A 21496-nucleotide genomic window follows, 5' to 3' on the forward strand; every position below is an offset into this window, starting at 1 on the left:
AGAGAGAGAGAGAGAGAGAGAGAGAGAGAGAGAGAGAGAGAGAGATACAGATAGATGAGAAGGGTGGCGGGGAATGCTTCTTTAACTCATTAACTATTGGCTTGAGTCACTGGATATAAAGTTGAATTTAGTGTTTTTGTTTAAATCTCCCTGTATCCTCCTAATATTTTTCCAGTGGCAAATTTCTTTAACCTCTACAAATATCTACATGGAATAGGTATCAGGTTTTTCTTGTTAGCTGAGTGCCATTCTCCAGTTCCAAGGTATGGAACCAAACAAGCATAGCATCATAGCCTTGAATGAAAACACTCTCAAGGGTGGCTTTCCAGATCATTTCTCGGAATATCAGCAAGAAAACTGAAAATGTGTAGCCTCTTGTTCACCAATGGCACTACCTGGTTTTCAGAATGTATTAACCTTCCTGTTAACAGCTCCTGGAGGCAGGGTGCAGGTCAGCGTTTATTGTTGCTATCACTGAATTTGGTGATACTGTGTCTTTTCCGTACTTGGGTGAAAACAAGGAAAATCATCCACAAGTCTTGAGCAGGGAAGATGAGTCTGGCCCTGCACTAAATTGTTCCTATATATGAATTAGAGTGATTTTCATCTTGCAATCTGGAATTTCCGGGGACTGGAAACCCCAGATTCACAAAGAGGGACATGTCACATTCCCGGCTCAATTTCTGACTCCTGTTTTAGGACACAGTAGATTAAAAATACTTTAATTATTAGTCTGTTGTACATATAGCTTCTAAAGAAAATCATGGAAGGCTTTTATTCTCTGGGCACTTCAAAAATGCTACTATTTTGAAAATAAAATCTCCAGTGGGATTTTTTAAAATTAGGTGACCTAGGTCTCTTACAGTCTTCATCTAGTAAATGGTTGACATCATCTGTGATGGGCCATCGACTGAGTTGCTTTCTAAATTCTCATGTAGGATTTACTTACAAGAAACGAGGAGACAGATGCCCAAGCCCACTCATCTTCCTGCCAGTCCTGCCCACACCTCAAATAGGTGATGAGACGAAGGATTTTATCCTTGTCCAGACCTTTGCCCATCTGCTCAGAGGAAACCATGGCTAGGTCTTTCCGTGGTTTCCGATCCGTCTGAGAACCCAAATTTTTTTAAAGTATTTAATTCATTAATTTGTTTGTTTATGTATTTATTTTGGCTGTGCTGGGTCTTAGTTGCAGCACACGGGATCTTCATTGCAGCATTCAAGATCTTTAGTTGTGGCATGAGAACTCTTAGTTGTGGCAGGTGGACTTCTTAGTTGTGGTATGCATGCGGGATCTAGCTCCCCGACCAGGGATCGAACCCAGGCCCCCAGCATTGGGAGCACGGAGTCTTACCTGCTGGACCACCAGGGAAGTCCCAAGAATCGAATTCTTGGTGATGGAGCAGTGGGAAGAAAAATGAAATGGAAATTGTGACTATTTTGAGTGAGCATGGGCAGTTGCTGGGTCCTTAGAGTCTAAGCAGATAGGTCTGTCTCGATTTGGAAACTCCCAAAAGCATACCCTAAGAAAAAAACTGGAGTTCAAGTTAGTTTAGTTGGAAGATGAAGAAAATACCAGGTGTCAGACAGCAAGTAATGAATTATTATAGACAAAGGAAGTCAGACAGTAAAGGTTGGATTACCAAGCCAGTTACCCCTGTGGGTGACTGAAGATTAATCCCCCTGGAGACCCTGGTAGCCAGTGTACCATACAAATGTTTTCCCATATGAAAGGTGAGGGTGCTGGGGTTATTCTTACACCAACTTCCTTCTACCATGGGTTGAGGCATACTTGGGCATGATGTTAATTCCCCAGGTCTTCCAGCTTGCCATCCCATGGGCGAAGTGGACGTCAGTGGCTGAAGGAAGCCCTCAGGCAATTCAGTGCATGTATAGTTGGAAGTCTGGCCAACTTTCGCTGAAGCATTAAAGGTGAGGGGCTATATTCAGGGTGTCAACAATTGCTCAGAGGGTGAGCTTTTGCCTTGCCCCTGAAAGAGATCTTAATTGGCCTTTAGATCTTAAGCATATCACTTCTCCTCTTGGGATCTCAGTTTCCTCATCCTAGATGGGAATGACGGCACTGGATGGGGAGACATTGGATTCCATTCAATGGAATCTTAGGTTCATACATACCTACTGTCCCATTTCTCTGAAGCTTGGGTGTGCTTGTGTATAACACACCCAGCAATTACTTTAATAACTCCCATCTCCAGCTAATGGATAACTTTGAAGATCCTTCTTCAAATTCTTGATTGGGATCTGAGACTCATCGATATCTCTTCCTGGATTAAAGCTTCTGGTGCATTCTGCAGCCCCGTGAAAATGCTACTAAAAGCAGCAAGATGAACATCAAACCACTTTGCCACGTAGCACGAATTTTTCATTTTCAGTTGCAGTCACCAGTTTAATCATGTTCGCATTTGTGGAGGGAAAGCTTTTGGTGGGCAATGCACTTTAAGAATTTGGACAAAGATAAACTCAAATGGAAATATATGATCTCAGCCCTCAGCCATGCTGTACTTCATTATTATTGAATGGTTATCTGCCTTTCAACTCATCCGTAAAAGTGGAGACAAGAGTTGAAAATCAGAATAAGTGGAGCGTGAGGCCAACAAGGCTTCTGTGAACTTAGGATGCTCCCCAGTCATTGGCGGCAACTGAATCTTCAGAGACACTAGGAGTCTTGCCTCACCAGTTTCGCTATACTTTGCAAGTGTCCCGGCTACCGTTTGCATCAAGTGAGAAGAATCTGACCTGCATTCATAGCCTGCCTGTTATCAGACTAAGTTCAAATCTTATTATTTGACTGACTACTTATTCTTTGGTTTCTCCTTCCCTCGTAGATGTTTGCTGAAGAACAAAGATAAATAAATAAATAATTGCAGCTTGTCTTAAAAACAAGGATATGTATTACTATATGAATTACTCTCAACCAAATGGATACCTCTTATATATATATTAATTTTTTTTATCAAAGTGTAATTAATTTACAATGTTATGTTATCTTCAGGTGTACAGCAAAGTGATTCAATTGCATATATATGTATATATAGAGAGATATATACACATGTATATAAGTATATATCTATATATATACACGCACATATGTTCTTTTTCAGATTCTTTTCCATTATAGGCTATTACAAGATATTAAATATAGTTTCCTGTGCTATACAGTAGGTCCTTGTTGTTTATCTCTTTTATATATAGTAGTGTGTATATGTTAATTCCAAATTCCTAATTTATCCCACCCCTCTTCCCCTTCAGTAACCATAAAATTGTTTTCTATGTCTGTGGGTCCATTTCTGTTTTTTTAAATCAGTTCATTTGTATCATTTTTTAAGATTCCACATACACATACTATCATATGATATTTGTCTTTCTCTGTCTTCACTTAATATGATAATCTCTAGGTCCATCCAAGTTGCTGCAAATGGCATTATTTCATTCTTTTTTTAAAGGCTAATACTCCTATATATATATATACCACATCTTCTTTACAAATTGATAGCTCTTATGGAAGATATAATACATTCATCAACAGAGATGGACTTCATCTTTTTTGTGTGTGTGTGGTACGCGGGCCTCTCACTGTTGTGGCCTCTCCCGTTGCAGAGCACAGGCTCCGAACGCGCAGGCTCAGCGGCCATGGCTCACGGGCCCAGCCGCTCCGCGGCACGCGGGATCCTCCCAGACCGGGGCACGAACCCGTGTCCCCTGCATCGGCAGTTGGACTCTCTACCACTGCGCCACCAGGGAAGCCCCTGGACTTCATCTTGAATGTGATTGAGACTGTCACTCACTGCATTGTCTTCTTTGGCATTTGCTCCATGGCTGAGTCCATGTATTGTTGAGTTCGGGATCTAGCCTCCTGGCATCTGGCTGAGAAAGGGCATTTAGAGGCTAATGCTTATGTATCCATAGTCTTGGCAACTCAGATATTCACTTGGGTTGAGCAATTTGTCACTTTTCCTGAACTGGAAGGACTATCACTTAAAATGGTTCCTAGAGATCGGTCAGTCCAAGTGCGTGGTAGAACTGTTGACAAAATGAAGCAGGGCTGGTTTCTAGACTGAAAGAGAAAGGAGAAGTTTGGGCTGGCCACTGCCATTTTAACATCGCTTGAAGACACAAAAGAGCCAGAGAAGCAAGAGGTTAATATGACCCAAGAGAATGTATGTTTGGGGAAACATGCTTCCCTTTATCTTTCTAACCCATCCCTCTATCCTTCTTTATCTGAGAATCAGGTCTATTTCCTTGATTACAAAGGCAGGGTGAAAGTGCCCTCCTAGTCGTCAAGAATGGCTAATGAAAGCTTTTGTGGGTAGGCTGTGAATTCTGTTTTGCACCCTGTCTTGTGAATGGAGGTTACATGGGAACCAATAAAGCATGAAAAGTAGGAAGGGAAAATCCCCTGGAGGTGGTGGGGAGAGGAGCTCAGCACTGGGCAGAAGGGACTTTCCCCTTCAGTTGTTACAGAAGGAAAGATGAAAGGGGAGAGAAAGGCTTCAAGGAAATCTAGATACTTTCTCTGTGAAATAGGACAGGAAGAGAAACTCTGTTTTCCTTATGGTGTTTCCACAAGGAAACACCATAAGTTCCTCACTCCATCTCACAGGAGGAGAGGTCTATTTGATCAATGAGGGTAAAATGCCCATGACGACAGGTACCTGTTTCCTGACTGAGCAGAGCAAATACTTTAACACCTGCACGTAAGAGGTCTTCTCCTGCCTATCCACCTCTCACTTCCTAGTACAGTTTCCCAGGAATACACCTAAAGATTTCTTCCAAGGCTGTTTCATTTTGCGATCTCTCTCAATTGAAAATGAACGAGGAGAGAACACATTTTCACCATTTTCACCTTCAAATGCACCAAAGGAGCCAAAGACCTCTGCTGAGAGTCAAGGGGAGGGTCACAGGGCAATCGAAGGAGGGAGAGGATCCTTCTAATTACACTGCAGAGAATGCGACAGATTGCTGACAAAGGCACCAGGGATGTTGCCACAGCCTGGTTAATGTTGACACCCGAATTTGAACACGTGCCTACGCCAGTCCTGTGTTTAGTTACCAACCTCCCCAAACACAGTGATGCACAAACACGGTCCCTGATTTCAAGGAACTCAGTGCTTATTATGTGTGAAGGAAAGTGGAGATCTATGCGTACTTTAACTTCTGTTGATGACAAAGAGACAACCCCAGCATTTTGTGATGAGTCCTAGGACAGGTAGGAGCAGAAGGGGAGACCTTCAATACAAGTTAAACAGAACTTTATACTGGAGATGTTACTTGAGCTGAAAATAAGTTAAGGGATAGTGGGGAAAGTGTGCAGACAGAAGGAGCAAAGCAGTGAAATCCCAGAGGCAAACAGTGCATGATTTTTAGGGGAGAAGGTCGTGTTTCACTGTGGCTAAAGCAGCAGCCTTTCTCTATTTCTTAGACGGGGCAACCAGAGCTAGGAAGTTGAAGTGATTGACCGACGTCACAGGGCTAATCTTGGCCTTAGAACACATCACCCAGTGCTCTCTCCACTACCCCACCCATCTCCCCAGTCTGGCTGAGTCACCACAACATAAGGACCCACCTCGCTGATTCTTGTACAGCTATTATTCCTGCCTCCTTCCTAAGTGACATAGGATGAGTCTAAAGTTGGAAGCGAAGAGAAATGAAACCTCCCAACTCGGGGCAAAGGCACCATATGTCTTCTAACTCCTGGGCACAATGTGGAGCCTCTTTAATGACTATCTTAATTCTACCCCACCTCGCCTTTGCCTTTCAGTGTTGGCTGCCCATATGGTGCCTCTCTCTTCCCAAGGAATTGCTTTTACTGATATCATTTCCTGTCACAACCTTAATATTCTTTTAATGGACTGCTGTTGCTTGCTGCAGAGTTTATCTGTTACCCCTTGTTACGGAGACCTCACTCCAAATGGCAGAGCAGAGAATTGTCTCTCTGAGCTAAAAGCAACACTTTCTTTGTGCGTTTGTTAGTTTCAAACTTTGATGTTTAAATGATGGGTCTATTTTCCTGGATTGTGAAATTTTGAGTTTGTGTAAGACATGACTATTAGCTTGGGATGCTTTCCACTGTTAGTTATAACAACAACAACAAGAAATATATACTGTTTAAAAAAATATTTTATTTAACTGAGAAGTCCAGCTGTAGACTGAACTTCAGGAAAAGCTGGATCAAGCAAACCACCAGTATCACCAAGGACCGAGGTTTTCTTCTGCCTCTCCACTCTGCCTTTCAGAGTGTTTGTTCCACCCTTAACTTAAGTACAATGTTGGTTACAAAATACTTGTCAGCAGTCGCCAGAATTAAAAATTTGCCAAATTATAACAAGCAAGAGAGGAAACTTCTCCACCCAAAGGCCCCAGTAAATGTCCTAGTCCCATTGACCTGAAGTGCATCTGTACTTCAGGTCATAGATGGCTGTGTCATGTGACCAGGAGTAGGGGATGTGCTGATTGGATTAGAATTTAGAACCCAAATGCCTACATTTAAATATCAGCCCCGTCACTCACTATCTGAGTGATGCTGAGAAATGACTTCATCTCTTTATGCATCATTTTACACATTTGTAAAATGGGATTAGTGTAAGAACAAGCTACTTAATTTTTAAGAGTTAAATTCTTAGAATGGCATTCAAAGTCCTTCCAAAGGCTAAAATACAGACTAAATGAAGGAAATCTACTTCATATACTGTCCTCTCTAAACTTGGCTGTTACACGAAACACTAAATTTAGTTAGACATTTTGATGCTCCCTGGCTGTTTTGAGCCACACGTAACAACATGAGGCAGGCAGAGCAGGGGCTCTTGCACCCCTCTTATGGATGAGAAAACCAAGGTTCAGAGTCATTCAGTAACTTGCCTGAATTGAAGATGCAAATCAATTGACCAATTGGGTTGGGCTCAGAGCCCTTTCCAATACAGAATGAGGGTACTCGAGTTTTTTTTTGTCTTTTTTTTTTTGCGGTACGTGGGCCTCTCACTGCCGTGGCCTCTTCTGCTGCGAAGCACAGGCTCCGGACGCGCAGGCTCAGCGGCCATGGCTCACGGGCCCAGCCGCTCCGCGGCATGTGGGATCCTCCGGGACTGGGGCACGAACCCGCGTCCCCTGCATCGGCAGGCGGATCTCAACCACTGTGCCACCAGGGAAGCCCCATGTACTTGAGTTTTCTACCTATTTTTTTCACCGTTCTAGATTTGCTCTATCTAATACCATACCCACAATCCACATGGGGCTAGTTTAACTTGCATTAATTAAAATTAAAACTTCAGTGCCTAGTCATACCAGCCACATTCCAAGGACTCAAAAGCCACATAGGGCTAGGAGATACCATACTGGTCAGTAACAGATATAAAAACATTTCCACCATCACTGAAAGTTCCACTGGTTTAAACCAATATACACGTTAAATGCTTTATATCATGCTCTCTTTTCACAGGCAGTGATGGGGAATGATAGGGTTAGGGTTAAAGTACTTAACCGACATCCTTTCACTGCCCTGGTTAAAATGCAGGTAGATTAAAACAGAAGTAGGATTTAATATGTTTGAGAGAATCAATAAAGCAGAGAGGGCACTGCTGACCACACAAAATCCTTTGTGTCCACATCATATAGATGTCACTTTATTGAAGATAAAATAAAATAATATAAAGAAATAAGGAAACCTGTTTGATTCAATGAAAAACAAATTCCACTTTAGGCAAGTTTCAAACTCTACCCTCACTCCCATCTTTTCTTTCTATTCTCCAAAAATCACGGTTCTTGGCAGCAAGGAAGGTCCAGAGTACAAAAATGGTAAGCAGAAGGGTCTTGGCAATTTTAATAGACACATTGAAAGCTACAAGGAACCTGGCATCCTACTTTGGAATGAGTTGGAACCATTTCACCATTTCCGAGCCAGACCATGTTTTTATAATTAGCTTCTCTTAAAAGGACTCTGTCCTCAAAGCATGTGATTTGGGAACACGCCACACACAAAGAGGGTCTGTGGCAAAGGAAAGAGTGAGAGGTTCTAGTATGTTTACTTCGCCTTTCTTTTCACCTTGGCTGCTCTTTATTGCAAAGCTTTATATGTGTCTTTTGTGTGTGTGTGGGGGGGGGGTCGGAGTGGCAAATTGGGTGGGTAAGTGGAAGAGTCGTCAAGCAAAAGAAATATTTCCTCTTGTTCATCAATTATCTGGACAGCCAAGGCCATCCCTGGATGATGAGCAGTCAGCCTCTATTTCCCCAACGCAGCATCTGGCTTTCTGGCTGACCCTCCTCTGCACATGCACAGAAAGGCAGCTGGGTTTCTCTGGTGAATGATGAGCTCTGAGTGGCTTCCTCTTTCCAGGACCCATTTTCATTGCTCACCTTTGACCTCGTCATTGGAAGCGTTTCTCTCCATTTGGGCGCTTTTTCCAACATCCATTTTTCATGAAGGCTTTATGTGTCTCTGATCACCCCTTAACAAAACAAAAAAAAGAGGATAAGGCAAATGAATTCTCCATGTGCATCTCCTATGACTCAGTGCCATAGATTTTAGAGCTTCTGATGGACAAAGCAGGACTTTAATGCCCTCTGCCTCAGGGGAGAAAAATGTCTTGATAGGAAAGACATATCATTGCAAGAGTTTGTTTTCTCCTGAGCATTTACGAAGAGTATTGCTCTTTAGAGAACCCTGGATAAAAATGTGTGCTCTTTAGGAATAAACAAATAAAAACAAAGCCAAAAACAAACAAAAATAGGTCTTAAGAACTATATGCACGGAATGATTTTGCCTACATCTTCAATTAGAACTAGGAAAACTAGGGTCCCAAGCGTAAATGAGAGCTTACCTATTGCCACCCCAAAACTTTAATATAGCCAGGCAGAAAGAACTAGAACCCTCATAACAGAGATGGCTGGAAGTAGAGTTGCAGGATTCTGTTTGGACAAAGTAGGCATTCTTGTCAGACTTTAATTATGGAATTTCAGACAAACCAATGTCTCTGGCTTCTGCCATCGGAGTGGCCACCCAGCACTGTTTAAAAAGAAGTGGTGGCACAGTTTCAATGAACAAATCCATTTATTTATAGCTGAGTGACCTTCTGTTCACCAGCATTAGGGACCTCTGGTGCCTAATAGGAATTCAGATTTTTCTGAATATCTGGTTCATACTTAGAATGGAATTTAGAGCCCCAGGGCTTTGGGCTATATAGAGGAGGGGTCATATTTGAACATAATTTATGCTGGGACCTAACTGTGACCTGATACAGGTGATACGCAGACATCAGTCTCTCTCTCTCTCTGATCCTCACTCCTCCCTGCTATATTCCACTATGTTCTCTTCTGTCAGATCATCTATATCACAGTGTTGCCTCAGCATGAATGTAATAGCTTGAAAGAAGGCTGCTGTGGGTGCAGTGGAAGAGCTCCAGATGGGGGAAAGAGAATCTTACTCTGTGCCTTGGATTAGTTCCTTACTTTCTGCGTCACAGCAGACAATCTTCTCCACCTTTGAAAATCTCAGTATCCTCAGCTGTTATGTGCAGAGATTAATTATCTATCTTCTGGGTACGGCTGCTGTGGGAAATCAAATATACAATGAAAATAATTGAAATGCAATCAGTGCTTCTGATATGCCAGGGACTGTTGGAAAAACCTCACCTGCTGTATTTTTACTTCGTCCTTACAACAATTTGAGGAGATGCCTCTTATTATTATTTCCATCGAAAAAATGAGGAAATGTCTTTTCTTTATTTTTTTAATTTAATTTTTATTTTATATTGGAGAATTGTTGATTTACAATGTAGTACTAGTTTCAGGTATACAGCAAAGTGATTCAGTTATACATATATCCATTCTTTTTCAGATTTTTTTCCCATATAGGTTATTACAGAATATTGAGTAGTGTTTCCTGTGCTATACAGTAGGTCCTTGTTGATGATATATTTTATAGTAGTGTGTATATGTTAATCCCAGACTCCTAATTTATCTCTCCTCCCGCCATGTTTCCCCTTTGGTAACCATACATTTGTTTTTGAAGTCTGTTTCTGTTTTGTAAATAAGTTCATTTGTATCATTTTTTTTAGATTCCACATATAAGTGATATCATATGATCGTTGTCTTTCTCTGTCTGACTTACTTCACTCAGTATGAGAATCTCTAGGTCCATCCGTGTGGCTGCAAATGACATTATTTCATTCGTTTTTATGGCTGAGTAGTATTCCATTGTATGTATGTACTACATCTTCTTTATCCATTCCTCTGTCAAGAAGAAACATCTTTTAAAAAGAGGTTGAGTGTCTTCTTTGGCTTGTATGTGGATTCAAGTCCAAATAATCTGACTCTGGACCGTGCGCTCTGAAATACTGATGCTCACAATGGACAGGACAGGAAACGTTAATACATAAAATGCTCTAAAAATGTAAACTCTTTACCTCTAATACTGTCATTAGTTGCACTCCTAGTACTCCAGTAGAATTTCCACCTAGAAGAGGACTATACTTCTAAAAAGCACAGGTCACAAAGAAATGACTTTTAAAGAAGTAATAACCCCAGAAGACAACATCTCAACTCTTAACCTGACATCAGAAGACATCGACCACTTAACATAAGATCTACCAGAGCAGAAGGAAACCTTTAGAAATTGTGGATATATTCATAGCATAGATTGTGGTGATGGTCTCATGGGTGTATCCTTATCTCCAAACTCACCAAGTTGTATACATTAAATATGTACAGCTTTCTGTATGTCAATCATACCTTAGTAAAATGCTTAAAAAAAAAAAGACATTGTCCAGCTCTGAAATAGCACTCTACAAATTGTAAAGGGATATTGTTTAAAATCTGAGTAATCGTTTTCCAAATATTGAATCTGGGCTTGATCAGAGAATGATGTGACATTTTGAGAAGTTACACCAAAGGAAGGCAATGATCCCAAAAACACACTCCTGAGATGGAATGAATTAGGCACATGGGAAGAAGAGAATGAAACTGTGATCCTCTCCTTCCCTTTCCTTCACTCCTCCCTTTCCCTGCTTCACATCTGTTGTTGGAGGCTTGAGGGAGGAGGATGTGAAGTCTTGGATACCTTGAAGGTTCAGCTTCTTCTCAATCTGTCTTTGAAACCACAGGAGAGAATAAAATAAGAAGTTCCTGCTAGAATGTTCTTCCTTGTCCCTCTCTAAGCCTAAGCCCCCATGTGATATAACGATGATGAATGTGTTTACGTAAGTGAAAGATAAAGGACAAAACTGTACTGCTGTAAGAGTGCTATTATTTCTTTTATCAGAAACAGAATTTAGCAAATAGAACATTTAGTAGTGGTAGAAAGGATCTTGGAAGTCGTGTGATTCAGCCTTTATTTATTCTAGGATACAAAACAACTTAAGAGACCAAATTCCTGCCCCATGGACACTCAAGCTACAGAGAGGTGGAGCTCTTGGAATTCACTGATTCATTCATGGATTGATCCAAACATCTACCAAATACTTCCTATGGCTCAGACCCTGCTTTGGTCACTGGGATTCCCAAGAGGGATAGTACATATGTTCTATCCTCAAGAAACTCACTGTATGGAAGATGAAAAGAAGACCCAAAAATACATAACTGGTTCATGATGAATAAAGATTGTAATAGAAATATAACCAAAGTGTTGTGATCACCTGAGGTGCTAGCACTGATGGGAAGGCAGAGAAAACTTAAGACACACTTACGACCATAGCGTTCTTCTCCGAGCCCTGTACAGAGATGAAACTGTCATTTTCCCTGTCCTTGAGGAGCTCATAGGTTAGCAGGGAAGATAAGACACTGGTAGAGGCAAAACTATATCAAGGGAGAAAATGCCAAGTGTCACAAGAAAGGTCCAAGCAGGAAGCTGAGGATTCTGGGGAGGCAGAAGTGCACCCAGCTCGGGGGATCAGAAGGCCTGCCTGGAAAAAGGCCTTCCTGATCTGATTCCAAAAGGATCTCCAGAACTTCAGAGCAGACACAGAGCCCCGGGGTGCCAACCATGGGAAGAGCTCACAGCAAATTAACAGTAACGCATTCAGTTTGATTTTGTCCCTGGCTTTTTGGTGCACATGGCATTATTAAGTTTCTAAACACAAACATATTCCTTTTAAAATCCGTCTTCAAAGGAGACTGGAGTTCCACGCCTATGGAGACTTGACATATCAAAAGAAACTTGCTGACACAAACTGGAATACAGAGCTTGATCTATTCTAATCTATGATTTTCATGTTTCTCATTTTGTAGCCTTGCAAGCTACCATCTATCATCCACTGTCACATTTAAGTTTCCTAAATGCCTGCTTTTTAACTTTTGTCACTTATTCAGCCAAGAGTTATATTCTAAATCCTGGCCTCCCCACCCCCAGCCCACCCCTGTGATTGTATCTTAATATGAATAGTGAAGGAAGGAGAAATAGAAATCTTTGCTCCATTCAGAATAAGGCAGAGTTCCCCCCACCCTCCACCCCAGTGTCAAATCCAAGCATTGATTTAACTATGTCACTTCTCAATGGTTTAGGGTGAAAACACATAAAAGTGGTGAGAATTGGAGGAATGGGATGTGTTGAGAGTTATTATGGAAATTGAGAAAGTAAACTCTTTGGGACATTTCTGGATAAGGGATCAAAGGAATAACTCCTTCTTCAAGACATGGGTGAGGAAGACCCCCAAGTTTCCAGCCTTGACTCTGAGAAGGAAATAGGGTTGCTGTTTGCTCTGCTGTCTTTGGTTTCTTGTTTGACCTCCAGCTCATCAGCTCTAAAGCTATCACGGTATTAGGAGTGACTTTCTGGCCTGATTTGGCCTTTTTCATTGAGTGGAAATCTCTGCTGGTGGATAAAGTCTTGAGATAGCCACAGGATGGTGTGATATAACCACACGTATCGTAGGATGACCATATGCTCTGCTTTCCCCAAACTAGTTCCAGTTTACAGCTGTTTTTGCAATATGCCACACAATTAGCATTCTCTTTTACTCTCAAAAGTGCCCCGGCTGGGACAATAAAGTTATGGTCACCCTACTCATAGGTGAAATACACTCAGGCAACAAAGCCAATTGCATAGGAGAGAAACACCAGGGATCACAGAGAGATGCTCCTGTGTTTGTGGAGCCAGATGGGTAAAGCCACTCTCTCTACTTAACTAAGTACAGGAGGGCGATTTCTGTTCAAGTTGATCTATGAGACTCTCCCTGGAGACCAATGTAGCAACATTAAACCTGAGAAGGTGGTCGGTCAAGGGCTCAGCACTTTTCAGAGAGTGGTCCTTCAGCAACATCGGTGAAAGTGACTCATCTGTTGCTGTAGCATATAGTCAGTAAGTAATCCTGTCGAATGAGAAAAATAAGCTAAACTACCAACTCTTAATCTCTGCTCCTTTAATCTCCATTAGAGGTGCCATGGGCTATCAGTCCATGTTTTCAAAAAGAACTGAGGACTTCTGGTTCCAGGAAAGATGGGGTAGGAACACTCCACTCTAGTTCCCCTGCTGATGACAACTAAAAACTCCAAATAAAATACATAAAGAAACTATCTGGTGATTCTGGAAAGTAAATGATTACAGGAAAATTATTTTTCTTTATTGAAATAAAAAAGGTTCTTCTATACCCCCCACATACACACAAATATACTTTTGCTTTATTTATTAATATACTTTAAAAATTGTATCAAACTATATCTTGTTTCATGGACTTTTCCCCCCAAATTAGGCTCCTAAGTCAAATCTATGGTGATTTATTCAACATTCATTTTCATTACAGCATGACATTATGTTGTATGAATATGCCACAAATTATTTCTCTATTCCTCTTTCTAGAATTTAGGTTGTTTCCAGGTTTGGTTGCTTATGTGATTGTTTTCACAATGGGTAAAACATTCCTGTATATGTTTCCAGGGGGTAAATGATAACATTTTCCTAGAGTAAAATTGTTTAGTGTAAAATTGCTAAATTGTGGAGTATATACAGATGTTACAATATCACGCCAACTTGTTTTCCAAAGTGCTTGGATGAAATGGTACTCGTATTAGAAGAGTATGAAATAATCTTGTTTATCCATATCCTTTCCTACCCTTATAACTGTTGGGCTTTTTAATTTTTGCCAAAATCTTTGGTGTAAATATTATTCTAATTGAGATTTGATTTGCATTTACTTGCTTTCTACATTTTTTTTGTATCATGGAACACCTTAAAATTATAATATTTTAACCATGTTCTGTAGTAAGTTACAGTAAGGCTTCTCTAGCCTGAAAGTGATTGACACAAGAGATATGAACATTGAAAACCCCACGTGGACATACCGAGGGCTGAGGGGATCAATATTTCACTCCCCTAATAAACCGAATCTGTTTGAGGAGCCCTGGATAAAGAATAGATTGGAGAGTTTTGTATGAGGGAACTATGTAAAGGACCAATTAATTACTTGCCTGAAAGTGATCACCTCCTCATGCACAGATTATTTCAGATTTTGGTGGGAATTCAGAGGACTAAAAACTCCTTCTAAGGAGGCCATCTACTTGACTTCTCTCCTGCTAAGATGGTGGATGTACAACTGTAAAAGTTATGAGTTCTTAGCATCATAGAGGCAGTGTGTCAGCCCTGAATTTCCCAGTCCTGGAATACTTGTTTCATGAGACAAATAATTCTATATTTCTCAAAGCTGTTGTTAGTGGAGTCTTTTGTTTCAGATAGCCCAACAGTTTGCTAATTGATATACAGCTCAATATTTGTTGGACACTTACTATTGTCTTGGCACTAGATATCTTAATTTATATCAATAAATAGGGAAAACAAATGTACCTCTAATCACTGTCACTAAGATGTGATATGCAGGAAGGAAAGAATGGTAATAATAATATCCATCACTATTGAGAACCTTCTAAGTGTCATTCTAAGTGTCAGATGGAATATTATGATCTTTAATATTCCAGTCAGGCAATAGGGGTCATTAAGTATAGCTTAGACAAATCACTTGACACTGAGCTGAGCTCTGTCTTACTTAGATCACCCAATAAGTTCGTGGTTGACCTGTTGTTTTGAGACGGGTTTGTCAGGCTTCAAACCTTATATTCTTCTTCCTAAGACTTTTCCATCCACCTCTACCACTCACTCTTGCAATGACACACTTGCAATGACACAATGCCTAACGTAAAGAAAATTATGCTCAGATGATGAGATGAAGCATTTGAGATTATGTCTAGGAGATGTCAAGCATAAAAGAAAGATTCTGATACCAATAATTCAAGACATAAGCTCCTGGCAAGAACTGTGCACTAACCACAAAGGTAACTATGCCCATATGTGGTTGTCCATGCATTCTGGTTTCTCTAGAATAGCCCTGGTTTATATCTGTTTTTTTTGTTTTTTGCGGTCGTGGGCCTCTCACTGTTGTGGCCTCTCCCGTTGTGGAGCACAGGCTCCGGACGCGCAGGCTCAGCGGCCATGGCTCATGGGCCCAGCCGCTCCGTGGCATGTGGGATCTTCCCGGACCGGGGCACGAACCCGTGTCCCCTGCATCGGCAGGCGGACTCTCAACCACTGCGCCACCAGGGAAGCCCTATATCTGTTTTCTGTGGCTCTGTTAACTCAAAAGAGTCCCAGTTTGGCCATGCAAAGTTTTCCTTTATCTAGGAAACATCAAGATGATATTTTCTCTACACCTCAGAGTACATGAAAGTCATGCTCTGCACTGAGAATGAATCTGTTATGGACTGATGTTTCCACTCAGTTTTCATCATTGTCATCACACGTTTCTTTGGTGTCTGTTGTGAAGATCAAGTGTCACCATTGACATTTGCACATTTCCTCTGCTTTTCTGCAGCTGGATTTGTCAAGGAGAAAACAGGGAGTTTGGGATTTTTCTGCAGCTGAAAATTATTTGCAGTTGCAAGAAACTCCTCTAAGAATTAATTTAGGGACTTCACTCGTGGTCCAGTGGTTAAGACTGCGCGCTTCCACTGCAGGGGTCGCAGGTTCAATTCTTGCCGGGGAACTAAGATCCCACATGCCATGCAGTGGGGAAAAAAAAAGGAATTAACACTCTAATCGCAAACAAAGGTTTCCCACTTCACAATCAGCTTCCCAGAGTCTTGAAGAGATGACATTTAAGGAGTTGGAGACTTCTCAGCACTGCAGCGTTTAGAGGTGCAGCCAACATATTACCCTCTTTGATTCTGAAAGACAGGGAATACACGGATGCTTGAAAAGTATAGAAAACTTCCAGCCCATATTTTAGTCTTACCTGAAGCAGTAGAATATAATAGTTAAGTTTTTAACTGGATGTGAAATTAGAGATGGGAGATATATGACTATTGGGGGTTAAAGGGTGGTTTCTGAAGTCAAATTTCCTGGGTTTGAATGTTGAGTGTCCCACTAATCCATCATGTGACCTCATCCAAGTTATCTATGAAATGGAAAATTATAATAAGACCCAGAGACTTGTAGTGAAAATTACATGATAGAATGCATATAGTAAACAGTCTTATCATTGTTCACTTAAAGACAGATGGAGCCAGAATAATACAAGTCTGGATTCTAAGGAGAAAAGTCAAACCCTGGGGAAAGTGAGGATAAATATCTCCCTGTCAGTCTTCATATGCAATTAATTGGAAATTTATGTCGATGAAACATCAAAATGCAGCTTTCAATCTCATCCAATTTTCTCCATCCCCTCTGTTGCCAGTCTAGTCTGAGTCCCCATCCCTTCCTCCTAAGTTATTGTATCCACTCTTGCCCTTCTCCAATTCATCATGAACAGGGTAGCCAAAGTGGCCTTTGGAAAATAAATATGATCCTGATACCCTACTGTCCAAAGCCCTTCTTTAGCTTCCCACTGATCTTATCCTGTGGTCAACAAGGCCATGGATCATGTGTCAACTTGCCATTTACTTCCTGTACATGTTCACTATACTCCCGATTCCTTGGTCAAGCCAAGCCCTCTTCCACTGAAGGAACAAACACGTGCTCCCTTCACTAGCTCTCTGCACTTCTCCTGTTTAGATCTTACTCATTATTCAAGTTTCCCATTTAAATGGTACTTTTTCCAGGGACCTTCCCATGATCACTCAGATTCAGACAGTTATTCTGTCATGTGGTATCAAAAGCTGCATTTTCTATACACCTAATTCCCTACTTAATAACTCTAGTTTCTGGGGCCATGTCACTGAAAGTCAAATAAAAATAAAATATCTCCATTAATTTTAATGGGAAAAAGTATTTTGACTTCTGTACCAAATCAATATATACAAGTAATTTTTATACCTAGCTTTAAAAAACATATATAGATTTATATATGTATGTATATATGTACATATGGAAATTGAATAATATAAAAAGTAAGAAATAAGCAACAGTTTGAAAGTAAATAGTCTGCATGTGAAATGCAATCTGATGGATGGAGATTTCACTGGTCAAAGGAGAAAAAAATATTTACTGGTGGGTGGTTAGAAGAATCATTCTTTGGAAGAAGAATTCTTTTTTTCTATATCAGTGTTCTAACATTTTGGGGGGACTCATAGTTATCTTTCACTCAAACTGCACTTTATGTATTTGTTTATTTTTATTGACTCGATTTATGATAGTATATTAGTTTCAGGTGTACAACATAGTGATTCAATATTTTTACAGATTATACTCCATTTAAAGTTATTACAAGATAATGGCTATATTTCTCTGTGCTGTACAATGTATCCTTGCTGCTCATCTATTTTACACGTAGTAGTTTTTACCTCTTATTCCCCTACCCCAATCTCACCCCTCCCCCAACTCCCCACTGGTAACACTAGCTTGTTCTCTATATCTGTGATTCTGTTTGTTTTGTCAGTGTGCACTTTAAAGTTACAGCACAGAAAATGCATGTAAAGCAAATTAAACACTGAACACAAGAGTGCTTTATAATGCATAGAAATAGCCCTCGTGGACAAAAGATGGATTAATCTCAGATATTACCTCTTTATCCCTCTCACTTGCTATATGCAAAAGGCTTGTGCTTTATCTCAACACAGAGGACAATTCAAATTTGGTACACATGACATTCTCTGACTAGAAACTCTTATGGAGAGAAAAAAATGACTTTACTACCAAAATATAACTTCTTACGGCCGACTTGTTTATGTGTTTTGTGTGTGAAAAAATTATTAGAGTGGAAGACAGCTGTCATTAAGCTAAAGATGATATGGATTCTCAAAATAACAGAAGTTGATAAGTAAATAAGCAATATATGTATACAATTTTGTAAGTTATAACCTGGAACTTTAACAAGATTAACAGAGCAGTCGTTCCATAGGTAGGTCTATAATTACACACTTACTTGTGTAAGTGTTAATATGCTGTTTCCACCGCTAGAGAATAAACTCCATAAAGGGCATTTACTATTGTATTCCTAGCACTCGGCACAGGGCAGTGAACAATGTCTTGAGATGATGTCTCATGGTAAGAGATAAGAGCCAGGAAGAAACAAGATTGAATCGAGAGCAAGAAGTCAGTTGGGGGACGGATGGAGCAAGGGAATATCCCACACCATTACTATGAAAGGAAGGGACATGCGATATGTGCCAGACACATGCCTCACATGCGTTATTTTGCATCTCAGCTGGAATGTATACAGTTAGCTGCTTTTGTACCTAGACTCGAAAATAGGGAAGATGTCACCAGATCTAAGTATAGCATCCTTTTTCTTCTTTGTCTCCTATACTCCTGTAACATTTGATTATTATGGTCATCATAGGCAGTGAAATGACTCAAGAAATGACCTGAGTGTTTCACAGGCTAATTTATTATATAAATAAACAATATAAGCTGTTGTGTGTGCAGCTAGCCCAGAGGGTAATGCCACAACTACAAACAGGCTGAATAATTTGTGAGCTTCTTAATGTCTTCGCTCCTGGTTCCAGCACCTGGGCCTTGGACAGCTCCTTTCGGATGTGCTGGTTTGGCCTTTCTCAACAACACATTCAATTAGATTCAACAAATACCCTCTGTGTATGCCAAGGTAATTTTAACATGAGACAAGGCTAGAGAGAAACCACAGCCTGGTGTCTCTTCATACTGGCTGAAACAAAATGTGCAGAAACTTTGAAAATGACCTTTTTAATGAGGACATAGGTTGGACTGGTAGCAAAGTTTTATTCAAATATGCTTCAGATTCATAGCTGTTTTCAGTCTAGTTAAATCTCCTTCTGCCCTGCCCCACCCCCATCAAAAGGGGAAAAAAAAAAAAACAAGTTTGACCTATCTTGAGCCAAAGTCACACTGTTCTGGCTGTTAAGAATATGATTAGCTTCTGAAAGTGACTGATGCCATGGGTTTTCAATCATGTTAGAATTCTGGAATAATGGAATTTCTTATGAGGTCTACAGAAAGGTCTGATAGACTTTCAGCAGCAACTTCCTCCTCCTTCCCGGGAACTGAATTTCCTTCTGCCAATCAACTTCTGTTTACGGCTATGTGGATGTACAGGCTTATGGTTTGGTCCCTGTCAAAAGATCTGAAAATTAGTGGTACATTCAGTAACTCTCCTGAGTTCAAATGTCAATTGATCTTTCTTTGATAGAAGTTCATTAGTTCATCCAGCAGTAAAAATGTAGACAAATATAAATTTTAAATGAGTATCGGTATGTCTGGAACATCCTAAAAGCCTGCAAGTTAAGATTCCATTATCCATATCGGAACGTAGATTTGAATCCGGCCTCTAACACTGACAAGCTGGGTGAATTTGGGCATTGCTTCACCTCCATGTGCTTTAATCTCCTTATCTGTAAGATAAGGATTGTTGTAATATCTACTATGGCAGGGCTCCTAGAAAGCTAATAGTAGTAGTAGTACAATGTTATGCTTGCTATTCCTGTAATAATTGTTTGAGGTTTTCAAATAAAACGTAAAGCTCTGAAACCATCTTCCAGTGAAGAAACTCCTTTGGATGAGTATTCCAGTCTCATTTGAAAGGGCTGGAGATGTTGAGATAGATAAATTTAGAGGCATATTGTTGATAGAGATTGAGAAAGAGCTGTCATTAGGTTTCCAAATTACATGTGCAGTAACATTAAATGCTACATTTTTATCTTAAGCACTCTTTCTGGGATAGGTCCGATGCCTTTATCAAGTAAAGCTGTAATTTTTGGTTTTCATTTTGGTTGAATCCATAACCCTGTTAGCACCTCTAAACACAGCGTCATATTAAATTTTAAAGAAGATATACTTCAGTTTGGTTTCCAATATGATTTAGAAAGCTTCTACTATACAGACCTTTCCACAAATAATAACCGTAAACTTTGAACAATATAAAAACACAACTACATTAAAGCAGTTGGGAGCATAAAAGCAAGCAGATTCTTGAAAGGAGGCATCACTTGAAAAAAAGAGAATTACACTGTGTGTTTCCCATCTTCACAGCTTCTAGCTGATGGCAGGCACCCTTCTATGCCATTTTGGGTAGCTAACCCCACAGTACATCTTGCTTAACAAATTGGAGGATAGAGTTTGAGGCAATTGCAGCTACTAAAAAGTGAGGAGGGGGTTCCTGAAAAAGAGAGAACATGAGAGGGGAGGTATTAGATCCTGTGTATAAACTTTGCCTGACTGATCACTGAACCATCCATGCATAGAGGAGGCTACAAACAACCAAGCTAAAGATGAAAGAAGTGAACCAGCATTTGAATTGCCTCTCAAGAGGTAGAGTTTGTAGTTTGAGTCCAACCAAGTTAATTTTCTGCTAAAACAAAAAATAAATCAACATGCTTTGGAGGAATATAATGGAATTTAGAGTCTCAGTAACACAACATTCACACTACCCATACCAAAGAGGAAAATGCGATTGATAAAGACCAACCTGAAATGATCAACACATTGGCGATAGCAGAAAAATATTTTAAAGTACCTATTATATTTATACTCAATGATATAGTTATGTTAATAATAAATGAAAAGACAAGAAATGCCAACAAAGATATATAAAGTCTTAAAAAGAAGCATATTGATATTGTTGAACTAAAAAAACACAACATTTGAAAAAAATTCACTGGATGGTCTTAACAGTTATATTGGAGATGACAGGGGAAAGAGTAAACTTGAATATAGATCAGTGTAAAGTATCCAATCTGAAGAACAGAAAAATGAAAGATTGAAAAAATGAACAGGACTGCAGGCATCTGTGGGATAATATTAAAAGATCTAATATATGTTTAACTGGAGCTCAAGAAGGTGAGGCAAGAAGGAATGGGATGGGGCATGATTTTTTTGAAAAAATAATGTCTATAAACTTTCTAAATTTGGAGGAAGATGCACATATTTACAGATTAAAGAAGTTTAGTGAAACTCATCCAAAGTAAATATAAAGAACACCACATCCAGACATCCAGACACACAATAATCAAACGGAAAAGATAAAGAAGGAATCTTGAAAGCTGCCAGAAGCAGCAACACACTACATGTAGGGAAATTAGTGTTGATTTATCAGAAACAGTGGATTTCAGAAGATAGTGGAGCAACATTTTTAAGTTTTGAAAGAAAGAAAAAAAA

This window comes from Lagenorhynchus albirostris, chromosome 15 (genome assembly GCF_949774975.1).
Source record: "Lagenorhynchus albirostris chromosome 15, mLagAlb1.1, whole genome shotgun sequence".
NCBI classification, from domain to species: Eukaryota; Metazoa; Chordata; class Mammalia; order Artiodactyla; family Delphinidae; genus Lagenorhynchus; species Lagenorhynchus albirostris.